The sequence below is a fragment of the Hevea brasiliensis genome, chromosome 7 (assembly GCF_030052815.1).
Source record: "Hevea brasiliensis isolate MT/VB/25A 57/8 chromosome 7, ASM3005281v1, whole genome shotgun sequence".
NCBI classification, from domain to species: domain Eukaryota; kingdom Viridiplantae; phylum Streptophyta; class Magnoliopsida; order Malpighiales; family Euphorbiaceae; genus Hevea; species Hevea brasiliensis.
In genome coordinates, this window is record NC_079499.1 from 84,589,850 (window position 1) to 84,616,873 (window position 27,024).

The window sequence follows — 27,024 nt, forward strand, 5'->3', positions numbered from 1 at the left end:
TTTATTACTCATGTCTTGTACTAGATAGGCATGCCACTTAGCCTTATTCTGACAGAAACACAACATTTCTTAGAGTATGTATCCCTATGGTAGACCTCAACACGTCTGCTAGCTCAAATTTACACCGTAATGTACTCCATGAAAACTGAGAAACTAAACTGAAGTACTTTTATGCTACCAAAGGAATAACATAGAATCTAGAAATAAGGAATTACAGAAAAAGACAAAATAAGATCCTATACTTTGCCTATGACAACTCTAAGCACACACTTTTCTATGAATCTAGAGCATAAGCTCTGATACTAACTTTTTATGACACAATTTTCAGGCCAAACTGGCACTAAAACCTGGGTCGGCATACCCCTGAAGCCCATAGTAAGCTTAAGTAGTCTACAACCCAATAACAAAACCCAAAAAAGGAAGGCCCAATAGCAAAAAAAAAAAAAAAAAAAAAAAAAACAGATAGAATCCAGCCATAAGATCAATAATCTAATGGGAGTATTACAAACAAAACCACAATTGGAGAGCTCAGCTCACCCTCACAAACCAAATCAACATCCAATATCGAAATAGGGAACTTAGCTCACCCTAAATCCAATATCACATAAGCACTATGAGTCAAATACTTTAGTTTTACAATACAAGAATACTATTATAGTCACTAAGGAGTTATAGATTTGAATAATAAAATTAACAATTAATACATTAACCATTTCAAGTTCCTTGCGAGAAAGAAAGTAGGTTAACTCCAAAATAACATATACCTGTCACCTAGGAAAAAATAATTGAATAGGGATGAGTGTTCAACTTAGAGAGTTTAGATATTGAATATAGTTATAATTTCTATAGCTATCTAAGACTGATGCGTTCCTAAGTATGAAATGCACACTGAGCACTTATATCAAGCAATTCACCCAATTCTCGCATAAGAAGATAATTTTGAGCTACACACGCACCCAAAATTGTATTTTCACACATAACTATAGGAGCTGACCCCCTATCCAGCTCTCTTAATCTAAGACCAGCCAGCGAGCTCAACTCAAGCTAGACTTTTGCTTAATCTAAGTGCGGGGGCCAATAAGATCAACTCAAAGCCGTGCCTTACCCTAACTTTCCATATCCATAAGGACCGGGTTTCAGCGAGACTAGCTCAAGCCACAACTACCCATCCAATCCTTATCCATCATATACCATATATATGTGTGTGTGTGTGTGTGTGTGTGTGTGTGTGTGTGTGTGTGTGTGTGACACACACACAACTCCAAATTATCCTAAGGGTAGCAATTACAAACAATTAACAACAATTAAATGTAGAGCAATAAGAATGCTTCTAATTTATTTAACTAAGTATGAATATATATATATATATATATATATACACACACACACACACAATGCATGAGCATGCTAAAAATATAAATAATATTGAAATTATAAAAATAATCAATATCTAACTCATAGTGCAACCCAAGGCATAATGGTTCTGCTGAAAAGAAAAAAAATGGTTGATTTGGATAACCTAAGTAAATGTATCGAAGAACTATCAAGAATAGACCAATAATAATTAATTAAAGAAATAAAAGATTTTCTAAGTTTGTGCTAAAAATTTGACAGAGTTTCTCTTACACCGAAGACCTAACCTCCCTACAAGAAAACAAAATTTATATCTTAAAAATCCAAAGGCCTCAGGCCCATAATACAACACAATACAATGCCCATTCAGGGCTTGCCAAAACCAATTAACTAGTGTTATTGCTCAACTTCAGCTCAAAGGCTTAAAATTCATTATTGTCCAAATATATCCAATTTACTTTCAAAAATTATATAAAAATTCATTAAAATTACTGCATTTTATAGCCCCATAAATATTTTATTAATTATTGAACTATAGCTCAACTTAAGGCAAAAAGAGTGAATTTGCATTCAAAGTTACCTACACTAATTCTGACACTTGAAATGTGTCCGAGGTATCTGAAAATAGTAGGAATGATTATAATATCTATCTACTTCTGAGGTTGGTCTCAAAGTCTGCACATTTGGACCAAAACTGCAGTCTCGGGCACCAGTAGAATTTCTCTGAAATAAAAGTCCATATATGAAGCCCACAACATAAGGAGTTAGAAAAATTTTTATTTAACCCAAAGGATGACTTTAAAGACCCGAAATCTCACTAGCAAGCTCATGGGTCTCAAAAATATTTTGGTGTCAAAAAATTCTCAAATTGGTATTGTTTCCAAGCTCTCGGAGTATACAATGCACCGGTATACTCGGATTTTTTTAGAAAAATTTTAGCTTAAGAGAATTTTGTTTGGGAGTGAAACTTCCAAAGCTTGATTCGTACAAACCAGAAAATGATACTACATAAGCTTGGTATCTACATGATGCCCATGAAGAGAGGGGCATTTTGATACCGAGAACACTGGAAATAGTGATCGGAGAAGGAAGTTATGATCGGAAAAAGAAAAAGAAAAAGAAAAGAAAGAAAAGAGAGAGAGAGAGAGAGAGAGAGAGAGAGAGAGAGTTGGGGGGGAGGGGGGGGTGTGGTTGTTGCTGTGCGTTTTAAATGTTTTGATTTTTTTTTTCACTTTTACTTTTTCCTTTTAAATCCTTAAACTTTTTATTCTTTCAACTAGGTTTAAAGTTCTTTTCAATGTAGTCCAAATACTATAACACAATTAAATTAAATTTAATAATAATAATAATAATAATGCATACATACATACATACATACATACAATATATTAAAACAATAATATAAAATATATATAATACATGAATAGTAAAACTTTAATTAAAATCAATTTCATATAGTTAAGATGCTATTTATTTTTGGAGTACAATAATATATTTATCATTTATGCTATTAGTATAAAATAATATTATGATAAAATTATAAGTTAAATACGCTCAAAATTAAAATTCAAAACTTGAATTTAGAACTTCAAAATAATTTCATAAAAGCATCTTTAAATAATAATATAAATCTTAAAATAATACAATTAATAAATTATTTATTTTCTTTAAATTTTTAGGGCATTACAAACTCTGTCACACCTTACCCCTCTGTAAGGCATAACATAATCCCGTAGTATACCTAATGAATTATCGAACTTCACCTATCGATAACTCATTAAATATAATACAAGGGATTTTGAAACAATTCAAATTCAGTTGGGAGTTTAAAGTAACCATAAAATAATGGTTAAAGTGTCCTTTTTAAAATTTGGTTAGATATCATAAATTTTTTTTTTTTTGCATTTTAAAAATTTTATAAAAATTTTGGCAGAATAATGGCTATAAATATAAGAAAATAATTCTTCAATTCACCTGAAAAAGCAATTTACAATAATATCCCAGTCCAATCTCAATATTTCACAAATCATTTTTCATTTCATTTTAAGCAATCAACACATATATGCAAAAGTAAGATTTCAATATTTGCAAACTCAAATATTATACAAGACTTTTTATATAACTGCTCAATATTCATGATCATATACATATATGTACTGTAAATACATCAAAAAGGAAAATACAATGGGTATTTCTAATATACCCAAAAATGAGACCGCAAAAAGCTCCAATCTACAGCACACTCAGCCGTCTAAGTAGACTTCTTCTTACTCCTACTTGCGACAGCATAACAAGCTATCGCTGAGTATTATACTAAGTGGTGCACAATCATAATTTAATCCTTTAAGTAAACACAATTTGTCAAAAATATAAATAAGAGTTTTCAACATTCTGTAGACCCTTATTTTGTGATGAGTATGTGCATTGAGGCCGTGGAAAACCCGATGATGAAAAATTGTATGACTGTAAGATATAATTGAAGGCATGGAACTGAATTATTAATTCCGTGGCATGATCTTGAAAAAAAAATAATAATAATATGCTTTTTGGGAAATTAATTTAATTTTGTTTTGTTTAAATTTAATATGGGTAGTTCTTAAATAGACCTAATTGAGTTTAATTGGGCACCATGGGTCTAAGAAAGTCGAGTTAGGAATTTTAAATAAGATCTATTTAATTTATTTTTTTGAAAATTAAAATAAGAAAATATCTTTTTCTCTATCCCTATCTTCCTATTGGTCGGAACACCTCACCCATATCCCAGTCTCACTCAATTTCCTCAATCCCAGTTATTTAAGTTATCTGAACCTTATCACCCTAGAACTCCAAACCCTACCACACCTCTTCCTCACTTTTTATTGGTGCATTCCCCTTCCTCTCTCTTCCTATCAGTTGAAACACCTTATCCATATCTCAGTCTCACCCAAATTCTACATTCCTAGTTGTTTAAGTTATCTGAACTTTGTCACCCTAGGACTCTAAACCCCATCACACCTCTCTCCCAAAACTCTATAAAGACCCCACTGATAAAAAATAAAAAAGGAGGAGGAAAAAGAGAAAAAAAAAAAAGAAGGTGAAGGAGAAAAAAATAATTAAAGAGAAAAATAGCCAAAATTCTTTTAGTTCTTCTTTCTTTCTAGCGATATTTCTTAAAGGTTAGTTCTTTTATCTTCTTTTCAAGATTTATGCCATGTAATGTTTAATTTAATGTTCCTTATTTTTAATTTATTTTATATGTTCATATAGATCATGTAATCATATTTAATTTGAGGGGATACACAACTCTGCACATGTTTAATTTTTTGTCTCTCATATTTTTATTATTTTTTGTTATTTTTTGAATCAGTAAAATATTTGTAAAAATTATATTCATATTCTGCACGAAATTCTATTAATTTTAGGCTCAAGAATCACTAAAAAAGCTTTAATATTTTATATGTTATGGCTATTTAAAATTAGGGTTCCTGTAAAATCCGATTTGCAGGATACTCATCTTGTGGAGTCCATATCTGCCTTGTTTCTTAATATTTTTATGTAAATCTAGTGTCTAAAATTAATTTTAGAATTTTATGAATCTTTTCCAATTGGTCTTGCATTCATATCTGTTGTGGTCAATGAGTGATGAATTCTACAAAAAAGTAGTATGATTCTGTCACTTAGAAAAGTTACGATTTATGTAGACCATTCGGCTACGGTTTTGCTTGATTTATAAATTTTATGATCTTGTATGATATGTAAACTGTCTTCTATAATTTTTTTATGATTTTTAGGCATGTTTAACTATTTTTAAAAAATTGGATTTCTTGTTACTGTTAATCTGTCAGAATTTGAAAATTGTATATTTATGCATGTTCTTGTATTTTCTTAGGTTTTAATTGATATTTGATCTATTTTTCTGTATTCTTTTAATTCAAGAAGTGTTATGAAGTGTTTGGATCATGTTAGAAGACTTAGACCATTAGGTAGTTGTAACTAATTAGGAATCTTAACCCTTTAGGAGACTAGAGTTAGAATCCAATGTAAATTGTTATTAATATTTTCTTTATTTCTTTTATTTTCTTTAGTTTCTTTATTTTTTATTACAAACAAAATTGGTAAGTAGCCCTAAGGTAAGTACCAAAAAGGGCATTTGCGTGGAGCTTATGTGGAGCTAAACGGGAGTAAGCCAGGGATATCATTGCCATACTAGAAGAGAATACCCTTTTTTAAGGGTAGCTTGCCCTAATGGCAACTGTATTTATCAATAGGTAAGTAGCTCTAAACTCCTCGAATAACCATTGGCATGAAATTGTAGTAATAATAGAATTTTTATTTGATAAATTAAAATTAACTTTGTTTTTAATTTAACTGACTTTTTCATGTAATTAATTTAAATAAATACTTTGTAAATTAAAATTAATCTTGTTTGTAAATTAAACTAACATTGGCATGTAAAATAAATTTAATTTAACTCTTGATAATTGTAAAATAAATTTGCATGATAGAAATCTTTATTAAGTTGTGATTGTTTGGGCCTTATGTGATATTAGAATAAATTACACATGTACATAATTAACTTAGTTCAATTATCCTTAGGGTAACTTGGTGAAAATTAATTAATTAGGTTAAATAGAAAAGTAGGATTATTTGAAATTGAATTTGTTTGTAAATTAAATTCTCAATAATAAATTAATTTTAGTCATCTGATAAATATCATTTAAATAATTAGCAACCCCATAAATAGGAATTACTTGTGCATAAAAATTGTGTGTAAACAACAACCCTTTTATGAATTACTTGCGTGTGTAGGATTAGAATTGTATTTTTTAGGATAAAGTTTAATAAATGAATAATAAACAAGACTTCTAGAAACATTAGTAGAGGACTGGCACTCGAATCAACGAGGTTAGACTAGGCGTAAGGTGTGGCTAACACCTTCCCCTTACGTACCCACTATCCCGAACCTAGACATTGGGCTATAGTAATAACGGTTGTGAAAACTCTACAAGGAGTAAGTTGTCATCCATGACCCTCAGAAGAAACAATGAATATGTCCCGGTTATTACCCAGGTAGCGACTCTTGTCTATCTATGCCTTCGTGGCATAAATCCTTAGTACCGTGGTAGTGTTATGGGAAGACGGTACTTACCAGTGGTTTGATTTTACTAGGATTATATAAAGTGCATGTCTAGGAAATGCTGTCTAAGGAGGTGGTACTTAAGTGAGACCATTGTGACTCCACCATCTTTCTTGGGCATTACCTGTGCATTTTATATAATTCTAATAGATGATATTTCGCCTCATGCCTCCGCCCCTACAAATTCATCTAACATTCATATTTTCAAAAATATTATATCAAATAATTTCAAACATTGGTGTTGCCACATTTCACACCACTTAGGTCACGACACAATTTTCAATCAATGCCGTGTTGTACACCACGATAAAGCAATCTACAACCTCACTAACCGAAATTAATGAGGAAGGTGGCTAGCTAGCTATATGAGTACTCATCCGAACTCAACCTCAGACTGGCAAGCCAGAGAGGGAGGAAACATAATCAAACTCATCTCCATGAATAGAAGAGGAACATAATAGAAATTGTCATGCCAAGTGTGGTTTCAAAAACAATTCAAACTATTTCATTGTAAATCACTAGTCACATGTCATTCAAAATTTTTATTTATTGAGTAGGCAACACACTATTTCTCAAATAAATTTCTCAAAGCCATTACAATAAAAAATCATTCACACACACTTGTTCAAATAAATTTGTAAGTGGAAAACAAAGAAATAAAATTTATTGTGCACAAACCTTCTTTATTTGTCTTGACTTAATCCAATTTTTCTCCTTTCTTGGAAGGCTCCTTTCTAACTGAAACACATAATTAAAGTGTCTTAATACTCATCCAAAATGTTTCCAATAACTAATCCAACAATTGCATTATGCATACTTAAGTTACTTATGAAGTTTCAAAAGGTTTGAGTTCTGGACAATTTTACTGCCTGACTTTTGAACTCAATTTTGACATAGTTTTAATCATAACCTAGCGAGGTGTTCTTCAGAAAATTTGTCCCTCTATGTCTTAATTTCATTTTCCTTGAATCACTCCATTTGGAGTTCTGGTTTTCAAGTTATGGTCAATTTATCATGTGATGGTCTAATGACCCTCTATAGTTCCAGAACCAGACAAATTCTGGAACCTCACTTTGCCCAGCCAATTGAACTAGCTACAATCTTATTTTAGCCTAATGTTCTTCATATGAGTTGTTCCCATATGTGTTCTGGTCACATAGGTTTAAAATCATAATTTTTAAAGTTATGTATGGTGAGTTATGGCAATGTAACTTACCTGGACTCATAAACCCTATGCATCAGGATTTCAGGTTCAAGTCAGTGTTTTGCATCTCACATTTAAGATCTTTATCCTTAAAATTTGGGTTTCTATATCAAAGTTGTAGCCCTATTTCTTAGATTTCCAGAATAATTTAGCTCATCCCAATTAGAGTTTCCTAGTAGGAGATATGATATGATTACTGTTCTGGGGTCAAGTGACTATTTAGTTAAATTTCAGAATTTATATTGCTGACTTGTCCTAGCAAATTGTCCAAGTTCTATTAGGTTCTGGATTTTGGTCAAAACATAAAAATTGTAATTCTAGGTCTTATAAAAATTTTGGCTTTGTTTTCACTACATTTGCAATTTTGTGGACCAAGTTATGGTATTTTTGCCAAAACTAGTCGGATGGCCATTATCAAGTTTTTCTAGGTCAAGTCTAGTTCTGGTCAGATTTGTTGACCTAATTTATTCTAGCAAATTGGTTGGGTTAGATTCAGAATTTGGGCTCATGAAAAAATGTGCTCCTATGTCTAATCTTTCCAATGGTTGAAGAATAAGATCATTTGGAGTTTTCTACAATGAGTTATGCCTAATTGACCAAACATTATTTATTTAGTCATTTCTACCCAGTTCTAGAACACCAATTCCGGATTTAAGCAATTTTTAGACCAACTTGTGGTCAGTTTTTCAAAAAGGTTTCTTCATAAAAAATGTGGCTTTAGGTCTTAAATTTCATCTTCAATTGGCCTCACACCAATTGGAGTTGTGTAGCTCTAATTATGGCCATTTAAACCCACTGGACTCAAAGGTCTAGAATTCATCAATTCAACAACCATAAGTTTTCTTAATTCCATTCATCAATTCTCATCAATCCTCAATTCATAACACACTAAATGACCATAATGAAGCATCATAAACATTAATTAGTTAACAACTCACAAAATCCTAATTTCCATAAACCCTAATTCTTCCACCCAACTAATTTTCATGCAACTCATGCAAGCTTAACTCAATAATCATATACACATTCTTAATCAAGTTAGAATCCATGTTTAATTAGATTAGAGCACATCAAAACCTTACTACTCCATGGCTGGCTAAATTTCCCTCTTTCCCTAAACACAGTGTTTCTTTCATTTTTCATTTAATTTCCACTTATTTAACATTATTCCTATGAGTATATGCTATTTTAGATGAAGAGAGAGACTTACCTCTATTAAGCTCCTTTCAACTCTTCAAGTGTTTCACTTTTCCTTGAAATTCTTCCTTCTAATCTTCTTATCAAGGCTAAATTAAAAGTTTTTGGTGGAGTAACTATAAAAATTAGGGGTTAATTTTAGGGTTTTAAGAGCTTAAGGTGTTCATCAATTGTGGAAGGAAGAAAATGGAGAGAGAGATTGAGTGAGGAATTCAGCCACTCTTGGGAAGAAAAAGGCTATAACACCCCTCACCCGTCTACAGTATAACTGAGCAAGGCATGCTACACGGCGTGCCGGAACACCTAGTCTGTGATTATCTCATTTCTTGAACTCAATTTGATTTTAAGAAGTCATTTATGTAATATTCATATCATGTTGATACTATTGTCATACTTTGTTAAAATCAGTGTTTCAAGACTGGTAATAAAAATTTGGCAAGGTGCCATCTATATTTAGGACAAACTGTCCTTCCAAACCTGTTGAAAACAGTTTAATATTATGATATCAAAATCTCAAATATTTCATAGTCCCTATTTTTCAGTAAAGTCAATAGACTTTTACAGTCATTAAACAGTTCCATAATACAGTCCATAATAATTTAAATATATACAGAAAATTTCCATGTTATTTAATATGTACAAAATATTACAAACCTTAGAGCTTTCATAACATTATAAAATACAGGGCTGAATTTCAAATATACAACAAAAGTACAAAATACAAGATATCCTAAGTCCTACCATGTATGCAATGCAGTGTAGATGACTCGACTCTGTCAGATCGATGTCTCACCCAGAATGTGTCTGCTTGGGCTCCCCAGCTGTATCTCCAATACCTATGCGTTACAAAAGCAACGCGCTAAGCAATTTTGCTTAGTGATGCCAAATATAAAGAAATATATACTAAAATAAAGTAAATAAAGTGTTTACAAATTTTTGGTGGTGCTGTATGTCAGTAGACTGGATTTAGGTATTTGAATTTAATAGTACTTAAATTACTGCCCGTGTAGCCTATATACTGACTAGACTGGATAAACGGATATACTAGCACTGGGTACCTAGTACCTCGGGCCGTCACACCATCGGTCACAAAGTGTCTTCCGGTGTGCAAATAGCGTGGCTAAAAAGCCATATAGTCAATCTGGTGATAAGCCAAAAATAAATACACAATATGTATAGCCGTAGGCTATTAAAGTCACAGTGCGGCATAAAAAAAATCGTAAAAACACAGTATGGCATGAAGCCATTTACAGAACAGCTGTCACAATCCTATTGGCATGCCAACCTATCCATACTAGTCAACTAGGCAAACTAGGGCATATTATAAATTAATTGTTTAATTCTTCAATTTTTTGGAGTTTACTAACTATTATATAATTCACAAATCAATGCATATGTTGACCTTTTTAGGTAATATGGACAAGTTGTTTCTAGCATCGATATGTCACAATTTATATCTCAATATGCTGCCAATATAGTGCAATTTACCATTTTTACAAGTTGGCATTCATTGCCAAAATTCTTCAAGCATCACTGTATGCAAAATGTCAAATTCTCAATTTTTGTGTGCTAGATTGGTCTAGCTTAAAGTCCTATTTCCCTTGGTTTTTAGCTTCTATTCAATGAAGCAAAATTGTAGCTCTATGTCTTATTGCACACGGGGCAAAATTTCAGGTCATTCCGAGTTGTGTAGACCAAGATATGGTCAATTTGCTAAAGCTGGACAGATTGCACTTTTAGTGCACAATTTGGTCAATTTTTAGGTCACTTTTGGTTTGGCAGTTTTTGTGCCCGAATTTGTGCAAGCCATTTGACTTGGTTCTGGTCATTTCTGGGCTTTGGTGTCTTCATAAGACTTGTATATATAGGTCTTAACTATTCATGGTCAAAATTTCAGGTCAATTGGACCTGTTTTGAGTGAGTTATGGCCTAAACACTAACTGCTGCCCAAATGGTCAGTTTTCATGCCTTAAATGCACTAATCCGGATTTGGTCACTTTTTAAGGTCAGTTTCTAGGCAGAATTTTGGCAATATTTCTATATGAAAGTTTGCCTATTTGGTGTCTAGTTTCACCCCATATTGGCCTCATACCAATTGGGTTCACAGTTTGGCACTTATGGCCTAAATTAAGTGCTGCCTCCAATACACAACCTGCACAAAGCACATACACTCCCAATTTGATGTTCCTTCTCCTCCTCATTACTACAATATTCAATCAACAACACTTCCATACATATATTGTACACAATTCCAGCAAAAATTCTGGGCAGAATACTCAAGTCCACAAGGCACACAATACACCATTAAACTTCAATATTTACATCCACCCAAATTCAACATACTTCAATGTTAATATTACACATATACTTCAACATATTCATACTTCAATATCACTTACACTTGCTGCCCACAATTTAACATTAACATATATCATTAATAACCACATGTTCACACACAATTTCATGCTATTAGGGGCTGCCAAACATGGCAGTTTGCTCAAGGCATCAAGGTTCCATTTCACACCTTTAATCTAAACACTACATGCACATACTTATGCACAAACTTACTACAACTTTCATTTGAATTAATCAACCTTCATTTTCATTCATTAGAAGTAAAAATAACTCAAGCTCAACAAGGGTTTATGGCTGCCAAAAAAGGACAAGTCCATTTCTCACTATTTCTTTCATTTCTCTTCACCAAAACACTCACCTCAACCTAAACATGTCACACCCTACCCCTCTGTAAGGCATAATATGATCCCGTAGTATACCTAATGAATTACCAACTCCGTCTACAGATAACCCATTAAATACACTACAAGGGATTTTAAAAGCTTTTCTTACTTCTTTTACAGTGGTGAGCACTATTTACAGGTATTAAAAACTTTGGTGAACTGAAGTGAAACAACTAACTCTTTTGGTTTATTTGGAATTTCTATAAAAATTTTGGCAGAGTGCCATCTGTATTTTGGACAAAACAGTTCTTCAGAAAACCTGTAAAAAGCACTTCAATAATTTTCCAAATCTCAACTCCAATACATTTCTCAACACAACAATTTATCAACTCAATTCCATAGAAATTTTTCAAAGTCTGAGATAAAGAAATATAATACAACTTTTTTCAAGTCAAATAACTCATAATTAATTTACAACTTCAAGGTACAATTTGAATTTACAACTGCTCAAAACCAAGAACAAAATGTACATACAGTGTCATATATTACAGTACAAAATGCAAAATACTGGTATACTCATTATACCTGGAGATCTCTTGCTGGAGATATATGTTGCCTAGTCTGCTGCCCTGTCTGTCTCTCTACCTGCGACAGCAATAAAAAGCTATTGCTGAGACAATGTCTCAGTGGTGCACAACATTAACCAAATACAATTTTACATCATAATTCATAAATCATGTAAATAGTGGATACTTAAAACCATAGTCAAATTCAAGACAATAAATGTCAATAAGAATTTAAACTCCATTTCTCAATATCACAATAGATTTCCATAAGTCAGATCATGTTTAAATTCAAAAGACAGTATATGTCAATGAGAGTTTAAATCCATTTGACAATCTCACAATACACATCAATAAATCACACACAGCTTAATCATGATCCATAGTTCAATTCGTCCCAAAAGCCGATGGCTAATGAGATATTCAATTCGTCCCAAAAGTCGATGACTAATGAGGAATAACATAGCTAGCTAGCAAAAATATGAGTACTCATCCAATTCGTCCTCAACAGGCACACACCTCAACACTTCAACTAGAAAGGGAATTCAATTCGTCCCACTAGACAAGCTAATGAGGAATACAATCAATATACATGATAGCTGTGGTTTCAAACCATTTCCAATGCTTTTAAATCAATAAGTATCCATCAATGTCATTCAAACAATTTTTTTATAGTTTCAAACCATTCACAATATTTTTCAATCAATAAGTGTCTATCAAACACATTTCCACAATTTGAAACAATAATATATAAATAGTCAATATTTATTTCAATTGAAAACAATTCAAAAGAAACAGTTGTTGTGCACAAACCTCTGATATTTGTCTCCCGGTCTTAACTCAGTATTTCTTTCCCTTTTGCTGAGTCCTTGTTAACTGAGAAACACAATTTGAAGTGTTTCAGTGCTAAATTAAATTGTTTATGACGATAATGTTCGATAAGCAATTCACTGAATACCTTTATTTGCTTAATCACCTAATATACCGACCCTCGATGTTTTCTAGGTAAATTAGGTCTTAACGTTATTAATATGTCATATTTGATAGGGTTTTAGGGTTGGTACGTTTTACCAAACTCGTTTCCTTGTTTAGTGCATTTTAATGCAACTTGCTGGATTCCGGGATACTAGTTTGACCTAGCCGGACGGCCTAGTTCTCTCGGTTTTTGGGTTTCGGCCAAAACTAAAAACTTGTAGATCTATGTCTTATGGACAGCGGTGCAAAATTTTAGGTCATTCCGAGTTAAGTAGACCAAGTTATGGTCATTATACTATTGCTGGTCAAATGGTATCAAATTAGGTCATTTTTAGGTCAATTTGGTCAACTTTGGTTCGGCCAGTTTTTGGACCCGAACTTGTGCAAGCTTTTTGACTTGCTTATGGTCATTTCTGGGCTTTGGTGTCTTCATAAGACTTGTAGGTATGGGTCTCAAATATTCATGGTTAAAATTTCAGGTCAATTGGACCTGTTTTGAGTGAGTTATGGCCTAAACACTCACTGCTGCCCAATTGGTCATTTTTCAGGTCCTAATTGTACCTAATCCGAATTGGTCATTTTCTTAGGTCACCTTGCAAGCAGAATTTTGGTATGTTTTCTCAATGAAAGTTGGCACATTTTGTGCCTAGTTCCACCTCCAATTGGTCTCATACCAATTGAGGTTACACATTTAAACTTATTGGTCTATTTGCACACTGCCCTCTATATGCCTTTCAAACCCCAATTCAAACACACATTTAACTTGTTCTACTTTAAATCCCCATACCTAATTCTGATTTTATACCATTCCATATTCATTTATCACTTCTTACTATGGTCAATTTGGATAGAATACAAATATTCTCAATACATCAAATACAACCCTAAACCACAAAGTCCAAATTTAGCAATATATGTACATAAATACACCTAATCATTACATATAACTTCCACTACTAATTTACATACACATTCATCAATTCTTCTATGTCAACATTCTACCAACACTTCCATGAATATATACATTTATTCAAGTGTCCCCAAGCTGCCAAAAATCTTCTTCAACACCAAATTGCCCTACAATTCATCAATTCTCATCCAAGTGCCAAAAATCACCATATAAATATGAAGTAATTCACTAGGTTATTAAATCATCATGATCAACACCATTTCTCATCAAATATATGCACAAATATCTCATCAAATACATGACTCCATGGCTGTCCAAAATGAACACAACAATAACTCTTCAAACTCAAAATTTTCCTTCACAAAACCAACACCCATAACATACACACAAAACTTAACAAAGCTATCTTCAAAAACACTAACTTGCCTTATGGTTGGAGCTTGTTAAACCTTGCTTAAACCTCTCAAATTTGGTATCAAACTCTTCCTTGTGATGAGTAGACAAACTTTAATGAAGGAACCTAAGTGAATGGAGTTGAAATGGAGGGAGAGGTTGAAGCTCAAAGAAAACGGCAATGGAGTCTTCCTTTTCCTTCAATTCGGCATGGATGAGAAACTTAGTGAAAATGAGTTTTGCAGATTGTTTATTTGATGTACACCTACCCCTTTGTGTTTATTTTATTCCTTAGTGGTCCACTCATTTAAATTATATCATAAAATAAGCTTAAATGTGTTATTTACACATTTTTCACCCCACTTTTGGCTATTTGTATTAGGTACCCCTCTTTTAATTTTTCATTTCATTTTCTAAGTGTAATATTATTTATTTTTAATGTACATTTAGGTCAAAAGACAATTCGGGGTGTCAAATGACCATAATGCCCCTGTTCGAGTTACGTTCCCGATTTTTCGGTAACACCGGGTTTTGTCTGTTTTTTGATTTCTCACTTTTCTTTGTACTAATTATTTAATTTTTCTTTGATCTTTCTAATGATATTTATTCTTCAATAAGGTTCTATTTAAGTCCTAAAAATGTTTTCGGGGTTCCGCATCCGAGCTAGTCAACGGTCCACGCCGTGGTTTTTCCGATCTGATCACCCATCGTTAGGTTTCCCGGCTCGTTTAACTTGATCACATTTCTTTGCTATTATTTTTCCTTTGTTTTTCTTGTATTTTCTTTTCTTGTATTTCATTATTTTATGTCTCCTCACTCATATTGAAGTGTAGTTCTAGGCATCCTATTGTCCAGGACAACAGTCACCGGAGCAATGAACGCACTATCGAACTTAGGGGTGTTACAATTCTCTCCCCTTAAAATATATTTCGTCTCAAATTTTACAGCATTAGTCTCCGAACAGTGTGGGTGCTGTCTCCTCATATCCTCTTCACGTTCCCAAGTAGCTTCTGGCACGAGTGATGGTTCCACAAAGACTTTAACGGTGTATCTGTTATTTCTCACCGCTTCACCTCATAAGCGTAATTTTTATGGGTTCTTCCTCATATGAGAGGTCTGGATTTACTTCAATCTCTTCAACTGATAGTACATGAGATGGGTCAGATCTGTACCTCCTTAACATGGACACATGGAAGACACTGTGTATCCTTGCTAGCTCTGGAGGTAATGCCAACCGGTATGCCAAAGGACCCACTCTTTCCAGAATCTCATATGGTCCGATGAAACGAGGACTCAGTTTCCCCTTTCTGCCAAATCTCATAATCCTCTTCCAAGGAGAAACTTTGAGGAATACCTTATCACCCACTGCATACTCAATATCTCTTCTTTTCAGATCAACATAGGACTTCTGACGGTCTGATGCAGCCTTGAGTCTATCTCTAATCAATCTAATCTTTTCCTCTGTCTGCTGGACAATTTCTGGCCCAATCATCTTCCTTTCACCTACTTCATCCCAACATAAAGGAGTTCTGCACTTCCTGCCATACAAAGCTTCATATGGAGGCATCCCAATGCTTGATTGGTAGCTGTTGTTATAAGCAAACTCAATCAAAGGCAAGTGTGTATCCCAACTACCTTCAAATTCAATCACACAAGCCCGTAGCATATCCTCCAATATCTGAATAACCTCTCGGATCGCCATCCATGCATGGGTGGAATCTTTGTCTTGAAGTTCAATCTAGTTCCTAGGGCTCTCTCAAGACTACCCTAATCTAGAAGTGAACCTAGGGTCTCTGTCGGACACAATTGATCTGGCACTCCATGCGGTTTACAATCTCATATATATACACCGCCAATCTTTCCGTGCTATAGTCCATCCGAATCGCAAAAAGTGAGCAGACTTGGTCAATCATCAACTATAACCCATCTTTGCATCATGACTACTCTGTGTCCTTGGAAGTCTGTAACAAAATCCATAGTTATTCGTTCCCATTTCCACTGCATCGACAAAGGATGTAACAAACCAGCTGGAACTTGATGTTCTGCCTTTACTTGCTGACAAGTTAGGCATTTGGAAACAAATTCAGCTATGTCTCTCTTCATACCCATCCACCAGTAATGTTCTTTCAGCCCTCTGTACATTTTAGTTCCACCAGGGTGCATAGCAAATGGAGACTCATGTGCTTCCTTCATAATGATTTGTCTCAATTCCACATCGCTAGGAACACACATTCTACCCTGATGTAGCAATAAACCATCATCTCTCACAAAGAATTCAGGTTTCTTGCCCTGCTGGACTTCTTTCAGTAGCTTCTGATACTTTTCATCACTCTGAGTAGCCATTCTGATATGATCAATCAACACTGGCTGTACATGCCATGCAACTACTGTCTGTCCCTCATCATCAATCTCTAAACTGGTATGCTGTGCTTTCAATTCATATACCATGGACAAAGGAGAAACTTTGAGACTTGCCATAGTCTTGCGACTTAAGGCGTCAGCCACTACATTTGCTTTCCCTGGCTGATAGTCTATTAAACAATCATAATCTTTAATGAGTTCTAACCATCTCCTCTGCCTCAAATTCAATTCCTTCTGGGTGCCTAAGTACTTCAAGCTCTTGTGATCTGTGTAAATGTAGCATTTCTCCCCATACAAATAGTGACTCCAGATCTTGAGCAAAACAATAGCTGCTAACTCCAGATCATGTGTTGGGTAGTTCCTCTCATGCGGTTTCAATTGGCGTGATGCATAAGCAATGACATTCCGATCTTGCATCAGTACACAGCCTAACCCATTGTGAGAAGCATCACTATAAACTGTGTATTCTTTACCCGGAGTAGGTAAAGTGAGAACTGGAGCTTCAGTTAAACACCTCTTCAACTCATCAAAACTCTGTTGACATTTATCAGTCCACTGAAATTTTACATCTTTCCGAAGTAGCTTAGTCAGTGGAGAAGATAACATAGAAAACCCCTTCACAAACCGATGGTAATATCTAGCTAAACCCAGAAAACTGCGAATTTCTGTGATGTTCCTGGGCGGCTTCCAATTAAGGATAGCTTCTACCTTGCTGGAATCTACCTTGATCCCTTCAGCTGACACAACATGTCCCAAAAAGGAGATTTCTTTCAGCCAAAATTCACACTTCGACAATTTGGCGTATAGCTGTTTCTCCCTTAAGGTCTGCAGTACAATCTGCAGATGTCTGTCATGCTCTTATGCATTCCTCGAGTATATCAAAATGTCATCAATAAACACCTCCACAAATTGATCAAGATATGGTCTGAAGATAGTGTTCATCAGATCCATAAAAGCAGCTGGAGCATTTGTTAACCCGAATGGCATTACTAGAAACTCATAGTGGCCATATCGAGTTAAAGCGCTTTTGGAATACTCGCTCTTGCACCTTTAATCGATAATAACCAGATCGCAAATCAATTTTGGAGAATATAGCTGCACCTTCAATCGATCAAACAGATCATCAATGCGAGGCAATGGATATTCGTTTTATTGTCACCTTATTCAACCGCCAGGTAGTCAATGCATAAGCGAGAGTACCATCCTTCTTCTTAACAAACAACACCGGTGCTCCCCAAGGTGACACACTAGGCGGATGAAGCCCTTTTCAAGTAGTTCTTGCAATTGTATCTTCAACTCCTTCAACTCTGTGGCGCCATTACGTATGGCGTTATGGAGATTGGATCCACACTAGGCATAACATTAATTTCAAATCGCACTTCTCTTCCGAAGGTAATCCCGGCAATTCATTAGGAAACACATCCGAAAGTCATATCGTAGGGATGTCCTTCAATCTTTGGACTCCCCACTTGGGTGTCTACCACATGTGCCAAGTATGCTTCACACCCCTTTCTGATCATCTTTTTGGCTAGTGCAGCCGAAATGATGTTTGATGGCAATAACTGCCTCTCCCCTTGTATCACCACATCATCAGCATCGAGGAAGGCCAAAAGTGATCGTCTTGACCTACAGTCAATCATGGCATGATGCCTAGCTAACCAATCCATGCCCAAGATGATATCATAATCTCTGAAGGGCATTTTAATGAAATCAGACAGGAAAGTGTGTCCTTGGATCACCAAAGGACAATCTCTATACATTCTATTAACCCTGACCTCCTGTCCTAACGGACTTGTTACTAGCACCTCAAAGTCCATTTTTGTACATGGAACAACAATGCAATCAATGATGCTAGCACTCACATAAGAATGGGTAGAGCCCGGATCAAATAACACAAACACATTTTGGTTAAAAGTTGAGAAGGTACCAGCCACAACATCAGATGTCTCTGCCTCTTCCCTCTGTCTCATGGCATAGACTCTGACTGGAGCACTATCTTGCTCTGATTGTTTTACTGTGCCTTGGCTGCCTGCTGGGTTACCTCTACCCCTGCCTCTACCTCTGCTAGGTGGTTGTGAGCTTCTGGTGACAGGGCTCTGAACTGACCCTTCTGCAGTAGTAGGAGGTGGTCCAACTCTGCGACTACTGGTGCAGTCCTTGGCAAAGTGTCCTGTGCCTCCACAGTTATAACAGGCTCCAATAGCCTTGTAGCAGATTCCACCATGATTTCTTCCACATGTTTCACATTGGCGGGGAGGATAGGAACCTCTGGTACTCTGCTGTCCAGATAGGGGAGGCTTCTGTCCTGAATATCTTCCCCTACCCGACTTCTTGCCACCTCTGCCATGTCCCCCATAGTTCTTCCTCTTTCCAGTAGGACCACTGGAACTCTGTTCTACTGATTTTCCCTCTTTCTCTGTCTTCTCTGACCTCTTTTTCTCTGGAGCAGTCTCAAACTCGACTCTTTCCAACTCTAAGGCTTGAGAAACAAGTTCAGAGAAGTTAGTGTGTTTGAAGCCGATCACTTGTACTCTAATACTGGGCTTCAAGCCAGTTTCAAACCTCTTGCATCTTTCCCTGCTGGTAGCAAGCAAACTTACTGCATAATGGCTCAGGCGGGAAAATTCTCTTTCATACTCAGCCACTGATCTGTTCCCCTGTTTCAAACTTAGGAACTCTTGCAGCTTCTGGTCTACATAAGCATCAGGGATATATTTCTGTCTGAATTCCCTGAGGAAGTCATTCCAGGTTAGCACTACTGGTTCTACCAGACTGTGGTGAATGGTTTTCCACCAGTCATAAGCATCCCCCTGTAACAAAGACACTGAGTATTCGAATCTAAGCTCCTCTGTGCAATGTAGTTTCTTGAATACCCTATCATCCTCTCTAACCATTGTTCAGCTTCTAGAGGATCTACTATCCCCTTAAACTCTGTAGCCCCATACTTCATCAATTTATCATACTGCCTCATAGGAGACTGTGGTTGTACCACTAGTGTCTGTATTGGGACTTGAGTAGGCACATTACCAGCCATTTGTTAGAACATTGCAGCCATCTCGAGCGAATCGAGCAGAAATCTGCAGATGCAGGGGTGCAGTTGAACCACTAACATTATATAGGCCTGGGGCATCCCCTTGCACCTCAGCCTCAATAGATTGATCGACTGAACGATCACCCTCTTCCATATTCAATGCGAGGATTTAAGATCTCCTGAACAAATAACACAAGGAGATTTCCTCCCGTTAGTGTATATTTATAATGTAATGTACTGTATGTATCAAACAATGATATTGAGCAGTTGTACTATGAAGAAAGAATATTCAAATAACAGGTGAAAATAGAATCTTAAAACTGTGCTCTGATACCACTAAAATATGTCACACCCTACCCCTCTGTAAGGCATAATATGATCCCATAGTATACCTGATGAATTACCAACTCCGTCTACAGATAACCCATTAAATACACTACAAGGGATTTTAAAAACTTTTCTTACTTCTTTTACAGTGGTGAGCACTATTTACAGGTATTAAAAACTTTGGTGAACTGAAGTGAAACAACTAACTCTTTTGGTTTATTTGGAATTTCTATAAAAATTTTGGCAGAGTGCCATCTGTATTTTGGACAAAACAGTTCTTCAGAAAACCTGTAAAAAGCACTTCAATAATTTTCCAAATCTCAACTCCAATACATTTCTCAACACAATAATTTATCAACTCAATTCCATAGAAATTTTTCAAAGTCTGAGATAAGGAAATATAATACAACTTTTTTCAAGTCAAATAACTCATAATTAATTTACAACTTCAAGGTACAATTTGAATTTACAACTGCTCAAAACCAAGAACAAAATGTACATACAAATGTCATACATTACTGACAAAATGCAAAATCTTTGGTATACTCATTATACCGGAGATCTCTTCTTTGAGATATATGCACCTAGTCACGCTCTGCTGTCTCTCTCTACTGCGATAAAGCAATAAAGCTATCGCTGAGACAATGTCTCAGTGGTGCACAACATTAACCAAATACAATTTTACATCATAATTCATAAATCATGTAAATAGTGGAAACTTAAAACCATAGTCAAATTCAAGACAATAAATGTCAATAAGAATTTAAACTCCATTTCTCAATATCATAATAGATTTCCATAAGTCAGATCATGTTTAAATTCAAAAGACAGTGTATGTCAATGAGAGTTTAAATCCATTTCACAATCTCACAATACACATCAATAAATCACACACAGCTTAATCATGATCCATAGTTCAATTCGTCCCAAAAGCCGATGGCTAATGAGGTATTCAATTCGTCCCAAAAGTCGATGACTAATGAGGAATAACATAGCTAGCTAGCAAAAATATGAGTACTCATCCAATTCGTCCTCAACAGGCACACACCTCAACACTTCAGCCAGAGAGGGAATTCAATTCGTCCCACTAGACAAGCTAATGAGGAATACAATCAATATACATGATAGCTGTGGTTTCAAACCATTTCCAATGCTTTTAAATCAATAAGTATCCATCAATGTCATTCAAACAATTTTTTTACAGTTTCAAACCATTCACAATATTTTTCAATCAATAAGTGTCTATCAAACACATTTCCACAATTTGAAACAATAATATATAAATAGTCAATATTTATTTCAATTGAAAACAATTCAAAAGAAACAGTTGTTGTGCACAAACCTCTAATATTTGTGTCCCGGTCTTGACTCAGTATTTCTTTCCCTTTTGCTGAGTCCTTGTTAACTGAGAAACACAATTTGAAGTGTTTCAGTGCTAAATTAAATTGTTTATGACGATAATGTTCGATAAGCAATTCACTGAATACCTTTATTTGCTTAATCACCTAATATACCGACCCTCGATGTTTTCTAGGTAAATTAGGTCTTAATGTTATTAATATGTCATATTTGATAGGGTTTTAGGGTTGGTACGTTTTACCAAACTCGTTTCCTTGTTTAGTGCATTTTAATGCAACTTGCTGGATTCCGGGATACTAGTTTGACCTAGCCGGACGGCCTAGTTCTCTCGGTTTTCGGGTTTCGGCCAAAACTACAAACTTGTAGATCTATGTCTTATGGACCGCGGTGCAAAATTTTAGGTCATTCCGAGTTAAGTAGACCAAGTTATGGTCATTATACTATTGCTGGTCAAATGGTATCAAATTAGGTCATTTTTAGGTCAATTTGGTCAACTTTGGTTCGGCCAGTTTTTGGACCCGAACTTGTGCAAGCTTTTTGACTTGCTTATGGTCATTTCTGGGCTTTGGTGTCTTCATAAGACTTGTAGGTATGGGTCTCAACTATTCATGGTTAAAATTTCAGGTCAATTGGACCTGTTTTGAGTGAGTTATGGCCTAAACACTCACTGCTGCCCAATTGGTCATTTTTCAGGTCCTAATTGTACCTAATCCGATTTGGTCATTTTCTTAAGTCACCTTGCAAGCAGAATTTTGGTATGTTTTCTCAATGAAAGTTGGCACATTTTGTACCTAGTTCCACCTCCAATTGGTCTCATACCAATTGAGGTTACACATTTAAACTTATTGGTCTATTTGCACACTGCCCTCTATATGCCTTTCAAACCCCAATTCAAACACACATTTAACTTGTTCTACTTTAAATCCCCATACCAAATTCTAATTTTATACCATTCCATATTCATTTATCACTTCTTACTATGGTCAATTTGGACAGAATACAAATATTCTCAATACATCAAATACAACCCTAAACCACAAAGTCCAAATTTAGCAATATATGTACATAAATACACCTAATCATTACATATAACTTCCACTACTAATTTACATACACATTCATCAATTCTTCTATGTCAACATTCTGCCAACACTTCCATGAATATATACATTTATTCAAGTGTCCCTAAGCTGCCGAAAATCTTCTTCAACACCAAATTGCCCTACAATTCATCAATTCTCATCCAAGTGCCAAAAATCACCATATAAATATGAAGTAATTCACTAGGTTATTAAATCATCATGATCAACACCATTTCTCATCAAATATATGCACAAATATCTCATCAAATACATGACTCCATGGCTGTCCAAAATGAACACAACAATAACTCTTCAAACTCAAAATTTTCCTTCACAAAACCAACACCCATAACATACACACAAAACTTAACAAAGCTATCTTCAAAAACACTAACTTACCTTATGGTTGGAGCTTGTTAAACCTTGCTTAAACCTCTCAAATTTGGTATCAAACTCTTCCTTGTGATGAGTAGACAAACTTTAATGAAGGAACCTAAGTGAATGGAGTTGAAATGGAGGGAGAGGTTGAAGCTCAAAGAAAACGGCAATGGAGTCTTCCTTTTCCTTCAATTCGGCATGGATGAGAAACTTAGAGAAAATGAGTTTTGCATATTGTTTATTTGATGTACACCTATCCCTTTGTGTTTATTTTATTCCTTAGTGGTCCACTCATTTAAATTATATCATAAAATAAGCTTAAATGTGTTATTTACACATTTTTCACCCCACTTTTGGCTATTTGTATTAGGTACCCCTCTTTTAATTTTTCATTTCATTTTCTAAGTGTAATATTATTTATTTTTAATGGAAATTTAGGTCAAAAGACAATTTGGGGTGTCAAATGACCATAATACCCCTGTTCGGGTTACGTTCCCGATTTTTCGGTAACACCGGGTTTTGTCTGTTTTTCGATTTCTCACTTTTCTTTGTACTAATTATTTAATTTTTCTTTGATCTTTCTAATGATATTTATTCTTCAATAAGGTTCTATTTAAGTCCTAAAAATGTTTTCCAGGGTTCCCCGCAGTTCAGGGCTAGTCAACGGTCCACGCCGTGGTTTTCCCAAAGGCGTCACCCATCGTTAGGTTTCCCGGCTCGTTTAACTTGATCACATTTCTTTGCTATTATTTTTCCTTTGTTTTTCTTGTATTTTCTTTTCTTGTATTTCATTATTTTATGTCTCCTCACTCATATTGAAGTGTAGTTCTAGGCATCCTAGCTGTCCGGACAACACTGGTCACTGGAGCAGCATAACGCACTATCGAACTTAGGGGTGTTACAAAACACAAGCTTTACTAAAGCAAGGGAGAGATTTTGGACACTTACCACTTGAAAGCTTCCTTCAAACTTCACCAAATCATGTTTTTCTTTCTGCCAATATCTTCCCCAAGGTGAGTATGCAAGCTTTAATGAAGGAAGGAAGTGGAAAGGATGGCTAGAACATGCTTGCATGGAGGTGGAGCAAGGTGCGGCAATGGAGTCCTCCCATGGTGGAAATTCGGTTGGTTTGTGTTTTGGTGAAGAAGAAGTGGTTTCTTCCCACTAATGGCTTAGATAATGTCCCAAGGATTGAGTTAGTGGAGCACTAACTCTAAACTAATTGTTTAATTAGTTAAACTTTCATTAATTGCACCTTTAGCTCAATTATTTCACTATTTACATAATGTATCACCATTTAATTTTTCATGACATTTCTAAAGTGTAATATCATTTATTTTTAATGGACATTGAGGTCAAAAGGCAACACTATGTGTCAAATAACAAAAATACCCCACTTCGAGTTACATTCCCGATTTTTCGGTAACACCGATTTTTGTCTGTTTCTCGATTTTTCATTTTTCTTTGTACTAATCTATTAATTTTTTTCTTTGATATTTTTAGTGTCAATTACATTTCAATAAACTTTTATTTATGTCTCAAAATTAAATTAAGAGGGTTTCCCGCTGTCCTGGGGTCGACAACGGCCTTCCCGGTGCGGTCACCCATCGCTGTGGTGCCGGCTCGTTTAACTTAGCATCATTTTCTCTCTTTCATTTTTGTTTGATTTTTCTTGTATTTTCTTTTTATTTATTTCATCATTATATGTCTGTTTACTATCACCGAAGTGTAGTTCCAGACATACTGACTTGCCTGGACTGTTATTTGACTACTAGAGTAATAGAACGTACAAAATATGTACAGTGGGGATGTTACAAAGGCAATTTGTCTTCTTTTAATTTTTTTAGTCTTTATTTATTGATAATTATCCCCCAAATTTATATAAATTAAAATTATAAATTAATTATGTCATGCTTACTTCATGATGATGTCATAAAGCACTTTAAATTGAATTTTTCTTTTCTTTTTCTCTTCTTCCACTATACCTCTTCACTTTTAATCTATTTTTTAATATTTTAATGTTACACATTTTAATGGACATTTATGTCAAAAATCACCTCTAGGGGTGAATTGACCAAAATGCCCCTCATCGGTTCAATCCATCTTTCTAATAGTGTTTGGTAGCTCTTTGAACGTTGATTCAATTATCTGAACTTGTTCTCTTTTTATTTCCATGGTTCTCTTTTTCCCAATGGTTTCACAATTATCCCTAGGCCTGAGGTGTCATAGGGTTTCACACGAATTTAGAGTAGTAACTGAGCTCGCATTCGCTTCCCTGGTCAGTCACCCATCGCCGGGACCTCGGCTCATTTAACCGATTAGGCTTTATTTTTCTTATTTCCATTTCACCTTCATGTGATTTCTATTAATTTTTATTTATGACTTTCAAGATGACTTAGATATAGTTTTAAACATCCTGAATGTCCGGACAGACACTAGTCACCAGAACAGTAGAATTTATAGGCTACTTAGTATGGGGGTGTTACAAACTCTAACATTGATGAGTCAATTAATCAATCTCAACCTTGACGATCAAGTCATCCACATGTTCCTCGACGTTGTTTTGAGCTCAAAAGGGAAGCATTTATAGTTACTCCACAAAATGAAGAGGAACCAAGAAATTTGAATGAGGCCCTAAGGTATCATACTGGATAAATGGATTAAAGCAATGGAAGAAGAAATGGAGTTTACGTAATCAAACCAAATGTGGTAATTGGTTGATTTACCAATGGGACCAAAAGCTATAGGAACAAATGGGTTCTCAAAATCAAGGTAAGATTGATGGAAGTATCGAAAGATATAAAGCTAATCTTATAACCAAAGGATATATGCAAAAGGAAAGAATTGATTATGAGAAAATTATGAGAAAATTTTTTCACTTATTGTGAGCTTTACCTTTATAAGGCTAATCTTGTCTATTGTGGCTAGCTTAGATCTTGAATTACATAAATGAATGTCAAGATTGCTTTTCTCAATGGAGAATTAGAAAAAAGAAATCTATATGGAACAACCTATAGGTTTCATTAAGAAAGGTCAAGAACATAAAATTTGTAGACTCAGGAGGTCTATGTATGGCCTTAAGTAGTCTTCTAAACAATTTTATATTCATTTTCATAATGAAATTACATTGTATAATTTCACTATGATTGACAAAGACCATTATATTTATACAAAAAGGTCTAAAGATAAGTTCGTGATCTTATCACTATATGTAGATGACATATTTATAGCTAGGAGTGACATAGAGTATGTCACAGAAACAAAAGAGTGGTTATCATCTAAATTTGAGATGAAAGATATGGGTGAAACAGCTTAAATTTTTGGAGTTAAGATTTTAAAAGATCATTCAAAGAAACTATACTATCCCTTTCATCATTCAAAGAAACTATACTATCTCTTTCACAAGAGCTATATATTAAGAAAATTCTTGAATGATTTAATATGCAAGATTGCAAACCCATAGACACTCCTAAATCCAAAGGTAAGTTGAAGAATGTGCCCCACGACTCCATAAGAAAAGGAGCAAATGAGTAGAGTTCCTTATGCTAATGTACTCAGTAGCTTTATGCACATTATAATGTGTACTAAACTTAATATCTGTTATGCTATCAGGTTGGTTAGTAGATATCAATATGATCTAGGACATCAATATTAGAAAGCAGTTAAGAGGATACTCAGATATCTTAAAAGCACAGTCGACTATTCACTATGTTATTAAGGAAAAGATCTGCAATTGAAAGGCTATACCAATGCTTGTTGGGGAGGTGATTTAGATGAAAGGAAATCTACCTCAGAACATGTTTTCTTACTAAATAATGGCAACATATGTTTAGACTAATAAGAAACAATCCTATATTGCCTTATCAACTATGGAAGCTAAACTAGCGACATTTTCAGCAGCTGTGCAAGAAGTTGTGTGGCTTAAATGATTCCTAGTACATTTGGTTGTGTCAGACAGTATTATTGAACCAATAATGGTTAATTACGATAGTCAATCCATAATAGCTTAGACTAAGGTTCCAAAGTACAACGAAAAGGCAAAGCTTATTAATATAAAGTATAATTTTATTGGAGACATGGTTGCAAAGAAAGATGTG